Genomic DNA, 11377 nt, shown 5'->3' on the forward strand with positions numbered 1-11377 from the left:
TCAACATCTAAAAAAATATTAAAAAAAAAGGAGTATGTCTTGGAAATCTATTGCTCAATTAAAAAATAAGATGTTTAATAACTATTGTATTATAATTAATACTCTGTACATCAAAAAGGCTGGGCAGGGCACAGCAGGGTGGTGTTTCTGTGCTTTATAACATCTGGAACCTCAGCCAGTTGGTTTCAATGGCTATGGGTTGCTGGAACTCCCAGCTGATATCATATGTCTGGGGTTTCAGCTTCTTAAATTGTCATCTTCAAGAGCTTTGAATTATATAAGATGGTTCCTTCACTCACATGCCTGGTATTTGGAGTGGGATCACTGAAGCAACTAGAGTGTACCTATATATAAATATATCTCCACATATTCTTTCTGTATGGCAAGCTTAGGTTTCCTTACATCATGGTTGTCCAGGGCTAACTTTAAACATTTTTGAATAGCCACAGCTCATCGACTTCTACATGCATTTACAGAGTTGCCACATGATCCTATAAACACCTATCTTTTTTTAGTTCATGTTTTAAATTATGTTGTGCCTCTTTTTATTAATATCACATTAAATCCTTACAGTCTAAATGTCTGCATCCCCATAAAATTTATAAGTTGAAACCTAATCCCCAATACAATAATATTAAGAGGGCTGGGAATGTAGCTCAGTGATAGAGTGTTTCCCTAACATGCAGGAAGCCCTGGGTTCAATCCCCAGTACTACAAAAAGAATATATATATTAATAATGCATATATTAATATGCATAATTATACACACACATCTATATAAACATGTATATATAATTATGTAATTCATTAGGTGATTAGGTAATGAGATCAGAGCCTTCATAAATGCGATTATTGACCTTATTCAAAAGGCCTGAAGGAGCTTATTTGCCATTTTAGCCATGTGAGGATACTAAGTGTCATCTTTGAGCTCTTAGCAGACACTGAGTCTGCTGGTACCTCGTTCATGGACTTCACAGCTTCTAGAACTGTGAGCAATAAATTTTTTGTTGTTTAATACCCAGTCTTAGGTATTTTTACAGCATTCCAAAGAGACAAAGATACATACTTTGCATTGAATCCTAAAACCAGGCCTGAGAAGTAGCACTGTAATATCATAATATATATCTGAAAAACATTAAGCAACACACCTGTGAAAGGTTCAGCATACTCCAGTTGAGAAGCACTGGAAAAGTTATTACATTTAAATCGTTAATTGAAAAGGGTTCAATGGTTTTGCAAGATCCTACATATGTAATCTAAAGTGAATTAGTGAAAGCAAAATATGTTGTTTTTCCCAGATAAAATGCAAAGTTGAGTCATATTTGCAAATAAGAATGCAGGAAAAAATGCTTTTCCCAGAATAGACAGTAGAGAAAATTACCTAGAAGGCTGAAGATGTCATTTGCACCAATTTTCCCCTCAGAGGACCAGCCACCCTTCAACTAAGCCCTGTAGGGATATTGAGCCCAGGTCAGCACCAGCGTTAGCCTCCATGGGAGGTATGTGTGGTTCCATGGCTCTCATATTTCTCTTAAATACTCACTTATCCCATGTGTCATCCCCATAGTCTTCCAAACCTGTTCCAGAGACAGGTAGTTTATTTGACAAAGTAATGCATGTGAGGGTGATAGTGCATTCCACAAGCTTACTGTGAGCATAGGAAGACCATAGTTTGCTTTTGAGGTACTGTCTCGAATGTCTATCTCATCTCAAAGGAATTATTGTTCTGGTAAAAATGTCAGGCAACTAAGTCTGTTGATAAATCTGATGATAAATTCATGCTTGAGTTAGTATATTGGTTAAGAGTAATGACTCAGTTCCCAGCTAGGAGGGCTTAAATCCCAGCTTCAACACCTCGAGTGTGACTTTGGACATGTTACTTAACTTCTCCCTACTTCAATTTCTTCATCTGTATAATGGAGAATATAAAACTACCCTCAAGATTTCATATACACCCAAGAAGCATTTTTAAGTAGCTCTGTAGCCTTCAGTTGTTTGTAAAAATTATAATCTCATATTTTTTTCTTTTCCTAGAAAAGTAAAATAAATATGTCTCTCCTGGGGTCCCCTAAGCATCATACTTCCATGTTAGCTCTGCTCATAAGGGAGTGTACCTGTTGATTTTCCTGAATTCCCCCATTGGACTAAGTATTAGACTAAGTGACTTGAGTGACTGTGTCTGTTATTTCCTTATTTATTTATATATTTATTTATTTATTTTTAAACAGGGTCTTACTATTGTCTCAAACTTCTGGTCTCAAGTGATCTTCCTGCCTAGTAACTGGGACTACAGGTGATCACCACAGCACATGGTTTTTTGTTTTGTACCCTACATGGTATCTGGTACATAGAAAAAACACATAACTATCATTCATTAATTCATTCATACCTTATTTTCTGTATAAATTTCCTCTTTTGGCATGTTTGACCACATAGACAGTCATCTTTACCTAAGTCACTATCATCTGATAAGAATGGTAGTAACTCTTGGTATTCTGTAACAATATCTTCCCTACCTTTCAGATAAGGTTAGCACTGTCTCCAGGGTCTTGGGTTATCCACTTCTATTTCTGTCTTCAGACCCATTTCTTGCCATTCTGTACTTCAAAATGTCCCTCTAGCTTTGAGTGAGCTGCATTTTATGATTCAGCTCCAGAAATTCTTTGAAGGATCAAAAAGAAAAATTTTAAGTCTCTAGGTAAGCTACTACTCAAAAAAGTAATTTTAGGTATTAAATTCTTTGTCTGGTAGGAATCAATAAGAAAGAATGCATACTACCTAACAAGGGCTTCAATGATGGTTCCTTTCTCTGATTTTTGATTGTTCTAAACATGATATTATCTTGTCCTTGAATTGTAATTTTTTTGATTAGAGATTGATTCTTTCTTTATTAAATATTTCTAACCTTGAAATAGATCATGGACAAATACAAATACATGATTTTTTAACAATAGGTATTACATTTGTTTTTACCATAAGCTTTCAATAAAACATAAATTGCCTGATTTTCATACATGTACTTGCATCTTTCTAATTATAGTTGAGTGCTTTATGCACCTCCATATAATAATAATTTATGCAGAGCTATTGATACTGAATCTATTGTGTTGTACAATTCTTTGAAAGACAAGTGTTTATTTTTAAGATGAGCTACATTTTCATATGTGCCAACATTTATATCTCTTCCTCATATAAAATATCATAGTTTCAACATACTAATATTTTTTTCTTGGGACATGTGTGTTTTATGATTTTTCTTTCACAAAGACTAAGTATTTATATTACCCTGCTTGAAAAAGAAAAATTGTATAAGGTGGACACTTCTTGATAAATGAATAAAATAACATGTAAATAACAGCATTTTTTTTCCTCTGACACTCACCAGCCCTGACTTTTTTGCTCACTCTTACAAAATCTTTAAAGGAAAAAAATCACAACATGCAAAAATAAAATAGAAGCTGCACTGCATAAGCATTGATCTATAGAAGAATTCATAGACTTCATATGGACCATGCAATATGATACTTTGACATGTGACCTGGACATACAGAAGCTGACTTAAAACATGACACATCATCATTCTGTGGTTCTGAGTCACCTTTTGCATAAGAATTGTCAGCAGCAGAATACACGACAAACCTGATTCTGAACTTTGAGACAAACTGAGAGGTGATACGGAGAACCCTGAATGAGCTGCTGTTTAAAAAACAGACCAGGCAGCATAAGAACATTTTTGAAGCACGACAAAGTATCAGGAAGCAATTTGTGATGAGAAGAAATAATACCAAGACTCTTGAAAACTCTTGTCTTCTCAACACACCCCATTTAGGAAGAATGGGTTTTTACATATGAACAATTATTGAACAAGCTTGCACTCTTTCCAGCAGTACATATTTTTAGTTTAAATATGATTCCTCTTTAAATGAGCAATTTCTTTTTCTTTTTATAAATTTTCAAGGATGTTACAAATCTGAAGTCCTCACTTAATGTTTACTCTTCCACAGTAGCATAAAAAACAAAAAACTCATTCATTCATGTGGAAAAAAAATGAGAACTCTGATCTATTGACTCACAAGTGTGGTAGCTAACTTATTCTTTGCTTCCCTCTTCTCACTAATCAAAACTGATTACCAGTCATTTCTTGAGACTTTCATAGTCAAAGCTATTGAGCCAATTTTATACATTTTCTTTGTACTCTGCATTCTGCATTTCTTAAGAAAGGTGGAAAGTATTAGAAATTAATAAGTGGCACATGTTTTCGATTAATGAAGCATAAAATATTCAGAAATAAAATACTGTTTGTTGCAAAATTATGAAACATTTCTCAAGCTAATATATCCACATGCAATAAATTTTTCAAGGATTGCAGGGATAGAAAATATTCTGAAGCCACAGGATTAAAATCAGAGGTGTCTAGAAAAACTATCAACAGCTTTAATGTTATTCCTATCAAGATCCCTAAGGCATTTCTTGTAGAAATAAGAAAAACAATTTTAAAATTTATTTTGAATCAAAAATAGACTCCAAATAGTCAAAACATTCTTGAGAAAGAATAAAAATCTAGAAGCATCACACATACTGCTTTCAAAATATATTACAAAACAATAGCAATTAAATAGTGTGGTATTGGCCTAAAGACAGACAGGAAGGCCAATGGAACAGAATAGGAATCCCAGAAACAAAACCACACATGTATGGTCAACTGATCTTCAGTAAGGGTTCCAATAATATGCAATAAGGAAAAGATAGTTCTTAAGCTTTACAGGCCAGCATTTGACAATGGGAAAACTGGATATCCACATGCAATTTTTTTTTTAAGAGAGAGTGAGAGAATTTTTTTAATATTTATTTTTTAGTTCTCGGCAGACACAACATCTTTGTTTGTATGTGGTGCCGAGGATCGAACCCGGGCCACACGCATGCCAGGCGAGCACGCTACCGCTTGAGCCACATCCCCAGCCCAGCAATTGTTTTTAAATGGACTCATACCATAGGCAAACCATCATCTCAAAATGAATTACTGGTTTAAATGTACTTCCTGAAATAGCAAAACTTCTAGAAGAATACTTCTGGAGAAAGCTTCATGACTTTGATCTTGTTCAATGATTTATGGATATGACCTAAAAATTACAGGCAAAAATACAAAGAGGGACTAGACCCAACTAAAATTCTTCTGCATTGCAAAGAAAACAATCAACAGACTGAAAAGGCAACCTACAGAATGGAAGAATATATCTGATAAAATACATCCATATATCTGATAAAATACAAACTTCAAAAATAAATAAGAACCTTTTTATGAATCAACATCAAATAAACTAATAGCCCAATTTAAAATAGGCAAAAATCTTGAATAAAAATTTCTCCAAAGAGAACAAACAATGACCAACAGGTTTATGAAAAGGTGCTTGATATAACAAGGAAACAGAAATTAAAACTATAGTGAGATATCATCTCCCCCCTTGGGAGCCCTACATCACATAGTAAACCTTAGATTATGAAACCAAGATAAGGTCACTCAAGTTCATAATAATTGTGATGCATCCAAAGTATCTATTGCCCCCCACACTAAAGCTCAATGCTAGAACCTGAAAATCAAATTATATTCCTCTCTTTCTCTTTGTTCCTCACAATCCATTTCTGAGTTACTTTCTTGCTTCCTAAAAAACATCTCTGGAATCCATCCTTCTTGATACTTCACTACCACTGCCTTAATTTAGGTATCCATCTTTTCTCTATATATCTACAACATCCTTCTTAATTTCTCCCTGTTGTCAAATCAACCTCTCATTCACAGTCTATCTTCCATGTATGATCAAAGTGATGTTTATTTTTTAAAAAATAATAAATATAGAAAAAGTCCAATTAAATATTTTTGTCCCTCAGTTTAAGTTTCTGCTCAAAAAACTGCCTATTAGCAGTTTTATTGCTGCCTATTAGCAAAAATATAAAATAAATTCATGTATATAGCTTTCAGAAAATCCACTCTAAACCTCAGTTCAACCACATCTATCAGTACTCCCTTCCTTAAATTTTATAGGACAGCACTTCCCAGAAAACCCCAGGCCTTCTCATACCTACACACCTTAAAATTTGTATTTCTTTCTTGACTTAGAAGGAAACTCCTACATTCTCTGGAAAAAAAAAATTGCCCTAAGTATTCAGTGATACTCCATCCCAAAACCTGGTTTATAGGCCCCCATTAGAGTTCTTACCATATTGTGATGGATGTGACTGTCCTCTGGTATGTCTCCCTTATTAAACTGTGAGACTTGAGAGCAGTGACTATTGATGCTCTTCTTGTCTTCACAGTATTCTTACACTCTAACACAGAGAACTTAGAATCAAAATTGTTCAAATAAATGAGGCCAAAAGACGCTGTTTGCACCAAACAACATTATAAACCACCAAGTACAATCACAAAACTAGTAAGTGGAAAAAGTAATTGAAATAAAAAATAATAGTGTTCTCAGAAACTAATCAGATAATAGTAGTAGAAATAATAAGAGTTGCATAAGAGTTGTCAGTAGCAGAACACACAACAAACCTGATTCTGAACTTTGAGACAAACTGAGAAGTGATATAGAGGACCCTGCATGAGCTGCTGTTTAGAAAAATAAACCAGGGTGCTGCTCACTTCAGCAGCATATACACTAAAATTGGAAAGATATAGAGAAGATTAGCATGGCCCCTGTGCAAGGATGACATGCAAATTCATGAAGAGTTCCATATTTTTATGTGATGGACATCATTACCCAAAGTACATGTATGAAGACACGAATTTGGTGTCAACCTACTTTATATACAAACATAGATATGAAAAATTGTGGTATATATGTGTAATAAGAATAGTAATGCATTCCACTGTTGTGTATTTAAAAAAATAAAATCAATTAAACAAACAAACAAACAAAAAACAGGCAGCATAAGAACATTTCTGAAGCTTGATAAGGTATCAGGAAGTAATTTGTGATGAGAAGAAATAATATCAAGACTCTGGACAACTCTTGTCTTCTCAACACACCCCATTTAGAAAGAATGAGTTTTTATATATGAACCATTATTGAACAAGCTTGCATTCTTTCCAGCAGTATATATTTTTAATTTCTATATGATTCCCCTTTAAATGAGCAATTTCTAGCAATTACAATTTAAATGAGCAAGGATTTTATACATTTAAACCCTACAAAAGCTCATGAAAATTGTAATGCATTCCATGCTGTCATATATTTAAAAAAGAATAAAATAAAATCAATAAAAGATAAAAAAGAAAAATAAACCTCATGAAAGATGATATTTTATCTCATTTACAGATGAGAAAACTGAGGTATAGGTAAATTGATGGTATAGATGGGATAGGTAATTTGCCTATGGTAACATAGTTAGCAATTGGCAAATTTCAATAAACATAAGTATACAGTTGGCTACCAATGGTTGCTAGCTTTATTTCAGTGCTCACAAGAAGTACCAGGAAAATCCCATTCTATTTTACATATGATACAATGTATTGAATTCTTGAATTATAGAATAATTATTCTACTGTATTTGGTCAACTTACCCATTCATATTCAAATCTTTGGAAATATTTCCCTGAGCAAACAGTTTCTAAAACTACTATTCTACTGAAGCCTGCTTTTTTCTTGCATCTTTCTAAAATATGCATCTTCCACAAATGGGGATACATCTCAAGGTAGGTGGAGTGCATGCTTAACATGTGTAAGGCCTTGAATTCAGTTTCTAGCACCCAAATAAGTAAATACTAAAACATTATACTTTCAATAAGATGATTAATCTAATTTCTGAAGTGCCCCTGATATCAACAAACTGCATTGATTTTTTTTTTCCTTTAAAACTCCAAATTAAAAAAACGAAGGAGGACAAGATATGAATTTGGTGTCTGGCACCCATGTACAGAAATTTTAGAGCTCTAAGACAAGGCTTCTTCCTATGGATCATGCCAATAATTCCTAATTCCACATGCCTCCAGACTCTTAGACTCTCAGAAGTAGTTCAGTGTATTTAGAATGATGACAAAGTGGGCGCTTTGAATCTCAGCTTGGTATATTGTATCTATATGACACAGGCAGTTTCAAGCAAACAAATTTTGGACATATGAAGATGCAAATTTCAGTTTAATTGCTAAACAAATGTCTGCTTCTCTTTAGCTAGGTATACCATTATTTATACCCTCGTTAGTATAGTAGCAATTTACTATCTTTATAAGTAATTATGCATCAACTGCCTCAAGCATTTTCCCTATATGGTGCACATCTTCTTTCCCTATACCCATAAACTGGCTTTATTTTCTTATTCTTAATAGACACATAATGATTACAATATTTAGTGAGTACAGTATGACAATTTGATGCAACTATACAATGTTCAGTGATCAAATAAGGGTAAATAGCTTTTCCTTCTAAAACATTTATCATTTTTTGAGTTGGAAAGCTCCAAAATCCTCTCTTCTAGTTTTTTTTTATAAAATACATAATAAATTCTTGTGAACTGTTGTCATCCCACTATGCTGCAGAGCCTTGGAATATATTCCTGTGGCATAATCATATTTTGGTACCCAAATCCAACCTCCCTCCATCCCTTTTTGCTTCTACCCTCCCAGCCCCAGTGAACACTCTTCTCTTGTCTACTTCAATGAAGTCAATTCTTTTAGCATAACTTTAAAACATAAGTCATTATTTATAAATCTACAAAGAAAGTGTTAAGCAACAAAACTCACCATTGTCAAAAACTCTCACATTCGTACCAAATTAAAGACTTCTTATTCCTTGGAAAAAAATCAATGGAAGTTATTCACATATGTTAAAGAATCATCTCAAAAAACTACTTTTTCTATAAATAAATACATTTTGTATAAGTAAGCCAAATGTACATAATGTAATTTAGCTATACTTGGCATCCTAAAACACTTGAGAGAGTATTCACTAAATCATTCACGGAATGCTATAATATTCTGTCACTGTATCATAATATTTTATATGCAAAATATGCCCTTCCTAAAGTGGGCCTAAAAACAGTCATTTCTGAGACATTTATCTGGAATATAAATGTGTTAATGCATTACAGGGTAAAACACTTGAGTGCCTAAGGATTTTTATTCAGTCCCAGAAATTTATCAAAGACAAATCTTTCCTTCCTTTTAATGGGATATTTGAAATAGTTAGCATCTAAATATTAAAGTGTTCTTAAAAGTTTTTGCAAATAGCCATTTAATGATACATTACCCTTCATTTAACTGAGACATTGTCTTTTACATGCAAGGGAAGCAAAACAAGATTGGCCAATAGAAAGAAAGAGAACCTTATACAACCTTGTAAGACCACAGTAGGCCTTATCATTTCCCAATTCAATAAAGAAGTGCTAGCTTCCTAAGAAGGTAGCCAATGTTAACTGCCTCCAAAATCAACCTAATTCATAAAGTAGACAATATAGACATTGCACAAATTATATTATAGTTAATAATAATGCTCTTGTACACAAAGAAAATTCAAAATTGGGCAATCATGTAGCAAATTTAAAAGAATCTGGACAATTTATTCATGAAGTCCCATTGCCTAATTATTAGTGTTTCTAATATGACCCCTCACCCCTGGTAGAACTTAACTAATGCTTTTAAAAGACAGATAAAAAGGAACCACAAAGAGCAGAGTAATAAAAAAAGTAATATCATAGTTACTTGAGGAAATTTTGTGGCTCAAAAACCTGAGTTCAAAATAATTTAGAGATTAAGAGGCATAAAAGGAATAGTATGCAAGTTGAAAGGTTAGAACTAAGATTTCATACAAAAGCCCAGGCAAGACTAAAAAATAAAAGGACACAATTAATTTGTAGAAATTCCATTTCATTTGTTGGGCTGGGGCCGTGGCTCAGTGGTAGAGCGCTTGCCTAGCATGCATCAGGCACTGGGTTTGATCCTCAGCACCACATAAAAGTAAAATAAAAAAATAAAGATATTGTGCCCACCTGTAACTAAAAAATAAATATTTTTTTAAAAAAGAAGTTCCATATCATTTGCAATAAATTCTTGGTTATTAAATAAATTAGAATAACAGATATTATAATAACAAATAGGTATAAGCTCTCTAAGTAGAACAATCCCAAAATTCAATATTTGTAAATGATCAGAAGCGTTAAAAATATTTGTAATAAACCAATTATAAAAGTGAAAACAAAAAGTAACCACTCCTTTATTCACATAGGTATTTTTAAATTCATAAATAGTTACAGCAGAAATGATTCTTATTATAATGGTTTATCATTAGTCTTATAAGAAAAAGTCAATGATACAGGATTTTTTTACTGCAATTAATTTTTTTACACCAAATCTTTATCACATTAACAAAAGCAAACTGTTTTAATAGTTATAAACATTTGCTTACAATCTACTTGTATAATCTCTTCTCCATCACTTTTTAAGGTAAAAATGATTAAATTAAATCTCTAGGCTGAGGAGCTTGCTAAAATTAAAAATTACAAAATGAAAAAATCAACTTAAATCTTGCAGAATCCTCTGCGTTTAATAAAATCATCTAGAAAATATAGTTCATTGAATTAAACTGATTATTTTTAAGAAACAATAACAATAAAGAAAAAACAAGTGAGTTCTCCTGCAGCAGAGTAAAAAGGTACCATGCAAAACACTTTATTTTCAATCCTGGAACTAAAATTCTATGGGGAGTTTTAGTATAAAACACATCCAACAGAAATTTAAAGATAGAACATATAGTACCAATTGAGTATAATTGGCCATAAGCTGCAATGTACTGGCTATAACCAATGACAAATCCCTAAAAAAGTAAAGACAAATGTTGGGAGTTTCTTTCTTTCTTTCTTCCAATAAGCAAAGGAAATCTACCAGAGTTCAGATATCAATGTGCACAACACAGCTTAAGAGAAAATATCTGTGTGCACCCCCAACGTGACACCGCACTGTTAGAAGCTTAAATGATACGTACAGGAAATATCAGTTCAGATAAAGACAGACTACAAGTCAGTATTATCATGGAATCATACATTGGATCCTTTCCAGAAATAATTACGCACAGCCTTCTGCAGCATGCACGCCCTGGAAAGCTGCATATGTTGGCTTCTCAGCAGCCTGACAGCAGGCAGTTTCCAATTGCATGGAGAATGGAGAGCTCATGTTAATGAGATTCTCTTTCTGCATCTCTCTACCTCACAGGCTGCATCTTCTAGCAAAGGAAAATCACTCTTCTACTCAAGCAGAAAAAGCAGGAGACTCATATATGCCTTTATTTCACTTACATTTTTCTCCTTTTATCATTAATGTTTTAAAATACATTTATATTCCTCACTGACACTGGAAGGAATCATTTCCTTTGCTTGGATTCTACAGCAAAAT

At 33.2% G+C, this 11377-nt stretch overlaps 1 non-coding gene across 1 annotated transcript; it reads left to right on the plus strand.

The window, feature by feature from the left end:
• The first annotated feature begins 6626 nt into the window (after positions 1-6626).
• On the plus strand, positions 6627-6736 carry LOC113191663 (U6 spliceosomal RNA). The gene has a single exon (XR_003301920.2). It is a non-coding gene; the product is annotated as a U6 spliceosomal RNA (small nuclear RNA).
• The last annotated feature ends 4641 nt before the right edge of the window (positions 6737-11377 follow it).

Source organism: Urocitellus parryii, chromosome 1, assembly GCF_045843805.1.
Source record: "Urocitellus parryii isolate mUroPar1 chromosome 1, mUroPar1.hap1, whole genome shotgun sequence".
Lineage (NCBI taxonomy): Eukaryota > Metazoa > Chordata > Mammalia > Rodentia > Sciuridae > Urocitellus > Urocitellus parryii.